Here is a 6,853-nt window from a genome sequence, read left to right on the forward strand (position 1 = left end):
GCATCATTTTCCAAGTGATTTCTGCTGCAATAGGAGTGCTGATGCAGGACTCCGGAGAGGTATGTAACTGAACATAGGTGCAGGGTGTGGTATGGGCCTCATGGTCCCAGGGGCTTGTATGCACTGCACCCATTATAGACACGCCTATGGTGATATGCATTCCTGGGAGGTGACTGGATGGTGGCTAGTAGTGCACATAAAAATGGTCCACTCAGTGAGTGCGTTATGGGAGTGCCACAGTTGTATCAATGCAAGCGGCTGTATTGACAGATGCACAGTCGCAGGCATAGGAGGACATGGTCGGAAAGAGCAACTGCACCTGACATGATAGGGCTGGTGCAAGTTTAGATTTTAAGAAGTTTAGACACACCAATCGGTTTTACAGCATTCATGGTTGCTAAAAGTGGGTGGCTCATTCCTTGCAATTTCAGGCACACGGATGTACCCGAGGGAAGGAGTTTGAGGTAGTATTCGCAAAAACTGGAGATACAGCTGTGGCGCTTTTGTGTGCGACTAAGAATCAGTCTTGCAGTCTACAGAAGGGACCCATATAAACTGAGACAGAGTATTTTGCTTGGGAAGAGTGGTACCTGGTAACAGGTGGAGAAATCTGAGAGAGCTACAGAAATCACGACTGCAACAAACCTACGTCCATGCCATTTTCATTAGTTTTGGATGCCAATTACTTTTGTCAGTTATCTCGAAGAAAAATATTGGTTATTTTTTCATGGAAGGGTACCAACTACCAACAAATTGATCACTCACAGATCAATAAGTAAGGGTAAGCAGGTCTCTCACGTGTGTAATGTGCTCTATTTCATTCTAATTTTTCACTAGGCCAGAGCAGGTAGACCACTGCTTCCCCCATGGCCATTAATGGTGTGTACACACTGTGAGAAATCTGTAAGATTTTGACTATATAGTCAAAATCTTATGAAAAGTTAGTGCATATCTCAAGGTGGTAGGCAGCTTGCGATACAGATTCGATCCCGATGCGTGCTCCCGTGGGGTATCGTAAGGCTAGATAGACTGTGCAGGCAAGTCAATCTTGCCTATCTAGCACAAAGTTAAGTCAAAACAGTCACTTAAAATCTTACATAGACAAAATCTCAAGCACAGATAGTCAGAATCTGTACTATCTGGACTCTGAGGGAGTTCAAGAGAAATCTCATAGTCAAAATCGGGCATAGCAAGGATCTCACCGTGTGTACACACAGACTGCACCTCATATGAATTGTACTTTACTATCCCAACAACAGTCGTAAGATGGTGGGGTTGTCGGATACATGGCCAAACATTGAGGTGCGTAGTTTGATCAGATTTCTGCATCTAAAGGGCACATCGGCAGCTGAAACACATTGTCAACTTGTCGAGGTGTACAGTGATAACGTCATGTTATGGAAACAAATTTGGGTTTGGTGCACTGCCTCTGATAACGGCAGGACAGATGTTCAAGATTACCAAATTTTTTGTATACCAGTCTAGCGTCGCCCTGGAAACATGACATTGCGCAGCCTATGATGATCCTCTCCCACTTCTCCAGGCTTAATAAATCTGCCCCAGTGTTTGAAAATGGGATCCCTGTAGGCTGCGCAATGTCATCTTTCTAGGACGACGCTGAACAGGTATACAAAAATATTTGGTAATCCGGATGGACTGGCCAACTCAGAGTCCAGATCTTAACCCCACTGAGAACCTCTGTGACGAATTGGAGCAACTGATGCATTCACTTTACTTTTTACTAACGGATACATACGTGTGTGTGTGTGTGTGTAAGTAAAAAAACCAAAAATGCGTCCTTGACCTTATCAGGAGTATTTGGACTGCCACATGCATGGGACTCAGCAATTTCTTTAATGTGGATAGCAGAAAATCTACTGAATTCACCACTTATAAAAACTGGTGGGGTAGGTGTACGAGCTGAAGGGCACATCAAATGTTGCAGTCTTGTGTTTAGTACTCCCACTCAATAGGTTGAGAACAACCCTCAGATGGGGAAGGGTACTTTCCAAAAAATAGGAATTTGATACCTACTGGTAATTCCTTTTCTCATAGTCTGTAGTGGATACTGGGGTTCTGTACTTTAGTACCATGGGGTATAGATCGGGTCCACTGGAGCCTGGCACTTTAAAACCCTTAGTGTTTATGTGTGTGCTGGCTCCTCCCTTCTATGCCCCTCTTACCAGACTCAGTCTAGGAAAACTGTGCCCGAGGAGACGGACATACCATGAGAGAAGGAAAAAAAGACAACAGTGATGAGGCAACAAGCCAACACACAACCATAACCAAAAGGAGGGCGCGAGCCAAAACAGAGCAACACCAACCCAACCAAGATAGCACAGCTATCCAAACAACATAACGGGACCGCAACCGTGGGCAACCAAATACTTACTCAGGTAACCAGGAATCGAAGCACTGAGGTGGGCGCCCAGTATCCACTACGGACTACGAGAATCAAATTCCTATTTTCTCTAACGTCCTAGTGGATACTGGGGTTCTGTACTTTAGTACCATTGGGAAGTCCCAAACGGGTGGGAGAGTGCCGAGACCCCTGTAACACTGCCTGACCAAACTGAAGGTCCTCCTTGACCAAGGTGTGAAACCGATAAAATTTCACAAAAGTTTTCGAACAAGACCAAGTAGCAGCTCAGAACAACTGTAAGGCCGAGACACCCCAGGCAGCCACCCAGGAAGAGCCCACAGACCTTGTTGAGTGGACCGGAATAGATGTCGGCATAGGCAGAGCCACCGAAGTATAGGGCTGCTGAATGGTCAACCTGAGCCAGCGAGCAATGGACTGCTTGGAATCCGGACGACCAACTTTAGTGGCATCACAAAGGACAAACAGCGAATCAGATTTCCGATGACAAGCCGTCTTCTTTACAAAAATCTTCAGAGCCCTTACCACATCTAAGGACTCTGGCTCAATGGAATCATCAGACAACCCCGGAACCACAATGGGTTGATTGACATGAAAAGCTGAAACCACCTTTGGCATTTCCGGCAACATGGCAAGTTGTTTCTGGAAGAAAATAGAGCGCGCCGAAATCTGGACTTTGATGGAGCCTAAACTTAGGCAAATATCCACTCCCGCTTGGAGGAAAAGTAGAAAACGACCAATTCTAAATTCCACGGGAGACACCTTTCTACTGTCACACCAGGAAACATACTTTTTCCAGATACGATGATAATGTATTGACGTCACCATCTTCCTGGCTCGGTGGAAATAACCCGGGAAGGAAGACCTTTTATTGCTAGAATCTCCCTCTCAATTTCCAAGCTGTCAAACATAGCCGCTGTAACTCTGGATAGATGAACGGACCTTGTTGAAGAAGATCCTTTTGGAGCGGTAGAGGCCATGGATCCTTCTGAGCCATGGTTAGGAGGTCCGAGTACCACGCCCATTGAGGCAATCCGGGGCAATTAGAATTGCTTGAACGCTTTCCCTTCTTAGTATTTATAGAACCCTCATGATTAGCGGTAGAGGAGGGAACAGGTACACATACTGGTACGTCCATGGTGTCGCAAGCGCGTCCACTGCTACAGCCTGCGAATCCCTTGTTCTGGAACAGTAACAGCATAGATTCTTGTTGAGATGAGAAGCCATCAGATCCAGGTTGAAACACCTGGGAATGTAGGCACCATTCCCCTGGATGGATGTCGTGTTTGCTGAGGAAGTCCGCTTCCCGGGTATCCACTCCTGGAATGAATATGGCTGAGATGGCCCTTACGTTGGCCTCCGCCCAGAGGAGGATTTTTGACACTTCTTGCATCGCTGCTCTGCTACTTGCTCGCCCTTGTCAGTTTATGTATGCCACCGCTGTGGCGTTGTCCGATTGAACCTGGATCGGCCGATCAGTCAGTAGATGGGAAGCTTGCAGAAGAGCATTGTAAATTGCCCTGAGTTCCAGGATGTTTATCGGCAGAGCCGATTCCTGAACTGACCAAATCCCCTGGAACTGGGCCCCTTGGGACACAGCCCCCCAACCCTGGATGCTGGCATCCGTTGAGAGTAGAATCCATGAGTGGATATTGAAATTCCTGCCTTCAAACACGGGGGAGGAACTTGCAGCCACCATAATAGAGAAATCCGGGCTTTCGGAGATAAGTTCACTTCCTGATGCATGTGAAGGTAAGTCCCCAACCATTTGTCCAGCAGATCCAGCTGCAATGGCCGGGCATGAAATTTGCCATATTGGATTGTCTCGTAAGCAGCAACCATCCTGCCCAGCAAACGTATGCAAAGATGTGTGGACACCTTGCGGGGACGGAGCAGTGAGCGGACCATAGCCTGGATAGCCAAGGCCTTGTCCATCAGTAGAAACACCTTTTGAGACACTGTATCCAGTATCATTCCCAGGAACTGAAGACGTTGGGTTGGTTTCAGGTGAGATTTCTGAGAATTTAGGATCCACCCATGATCCATAAGCAGGCAAGTTGTCAGATAGATGCTGAGCAATAGACGCTCCCTGGACATAGCCTTATCAGGAGATCGTCCAAGTAGGGGACGATGTTGACTCCCATCATGCGCAGTTGCAGCATCATCTCCGCCATGACTTTGGTGAAGACCCTCGGAGCTGTGGAAAGGCCGAAGGGCAAGGCCTGAAATTGGAAATGGTCGTCCAAGATGGCGAACCTGAGGTAAGCCTGATGAGGGGGCCACATGGGAATGTGTAGGTAAGCATCCTTGACATCTAGGGATATCAGGAATTTCCCCTCCGCCAGAGCGGACACCACTGCCCGTAGGGATTCCATCTTGAATTTGAACACCCGCAGATATGGGTTTAGAGACTTCAGGTTTAAGATGGATCGCACTGAACAGTCTGGTTTTGGAACGACAAAAAGACTGGAGTAAAAAAAAACCCCTGTTGTGTAACTGAGGAGGTACAGGAACCACCACCCCTGTCCGCAAAAGTTTTTGAATGGCCTCCTGCAAGGTAACTTTTGCTGCGGGCATAACTGGTAAGCCCGATTTGAAAAATCTGTCAGGAGGAAGTGCTTGAAATTCCAGCCGGTATCCTTGGGAAATGAGGTCCATCACCCAAGGATCCCGGCAGGACTTCGCCCACACGTGGGTGAGGTGGTAAAGGCGAGCACCTACCGGAAAATTGCCTTGCCGCTGGGGCCAACCGTCACGCAGAAGGCTTAGCGGCAGGCAGGGCCAGTGCTAGGGTGTTTGGCGCCCCCCTGCAAACTATAAATTTGCGCCCTCCCATACTTTACAAAGGGACAGCGCACATAGGCCCTCATTTCCGAGTTGTTCGCTCGCTAGCTGCTTTTAGCAGCATTGCACACGCTAGGCCGCCGCCCTCTGGGAGTGTATCTTAGCATAGCAGAATTGCGAACGAAAGATTAGCAGAATTGCGAACAAAAGATTAGCAAAACTGCTACTAAATAATTCTTTGCAGTTTCTGAATAGCTCCAGACCTACTCACAGATTGCGATCAGCTCGGTCCGTTTAGTTCCTGGTTTGACGTCACAAACACGCCCTGCATTTGGCCAGCCACTCCCCCATTTCTCCAGACACTACCGCTTTTTTCCGACATGCCTGCTTTTTTTAGCACACTCCCGGAAAACGCTCAGTTACCACCCAGAAACGCCCCTTTCTTGTCAATCATTTACCGATCAGCAGTGCGACTGAAAATCGTCGCTCGAACACCAGCAAATCTACGAAGTTTTGTGTTAAATAACCATGCGCAGTTAGCAACAAATCGCAGCATAGCGAAAATCGGCAACGAGCGAACAACTCGGAATGACCACCATAATGCTTGTACACATAATGCTCCCTGTAGTAGTGGGATTTACACACGTAACGCCCCCTGCAGTAGTGATGCTTATACAAGACGCAGTGATGCTTACACACGTAATCCCCCTGCAGTAGTGATGCTTACACACGTAACGCCCCCTGTACCAGTGATGCTTATACAAGACGCAGTGATGCTTACACACGTAACGCCCCCTGCAGTAGTGATGCTTACACACGTAACGCCCCCTGTACCAGTGATGCTTATACAAGACGCAGTGATGCTTACACACGTAACGCCCCCTGCAGTAGTGATGCTTACACACGTAACGTCCCCTGTACCAGTGATGCTATACAAGACGCAGTGATGCTTACACACGTAACGCCCCCTGTACCAGTGACGCTTACACACGCAGCACCCTCTGTACCAGTGACGCTTACACACGTAACGCCCCCTGTACCAGCGACGCTTAGACACGTAACGCCCCCTATACCAGTGACGCTTACACATGCAGCACCCGCTGTACCAGTGACGCTTACACATGTAATGCCCCCTGTACCAGTGCCGCTTACACACGCAGCACCCCCTGTACCAGTGCTGCTTACATACGCAGCATCCCCTGTACAAGTGACGCTTACACACGTAACGCCCCCCTGTACCAGTGTCGCTTACACACGCAGCACCCCCTGTACCAGTGCTGCTTACACACGCAGCATCCCCTGTACAAGTGACGCTTACACACGTAACTCCCCCCTGTACCAGTGCAGCTTACACACGCAGCACCCCCTGTACCAGTGACGCTTACACACGTAACGCCCCCTGTACCAGTGACGCTTACACACGTAACACCCCCTGTACCAGTGACGCTTACACACGCAGCACCCCCTGTACCAGTGCTGCTTACACGCCGCATCCCCTGTACCAGTGACGCTTACACACGTAACGCCCCCCTGTACCAGTGCCGCTTACACACGCAGCACCCCCTGTACCAGTGACGCTTACACACGTAATGCCCCCTCTACCAGTGACGCTTACACAAGCAACGCCCCCTGTACCAGTGACGCTTACACAAGTAATGCCCCCTGTACCAGTGACGCTTACACATGTAA

The sequence above is a fragment of the Pseudophryne corroboree genome, chromosome 1 (assembly GCF_028390025.1).
Source record: "Pseudophryne corroboree isolate aPseCor3 chromosome 1, aPseCor3.hap2, whole genome shotgun sequence".
Lineage (NCBI taxonomy): Eukaryota > Metazoa > Chordata > Amphibia > Anura > Myobatrachidae > Pseudophryne > Pseudophryne corroboree.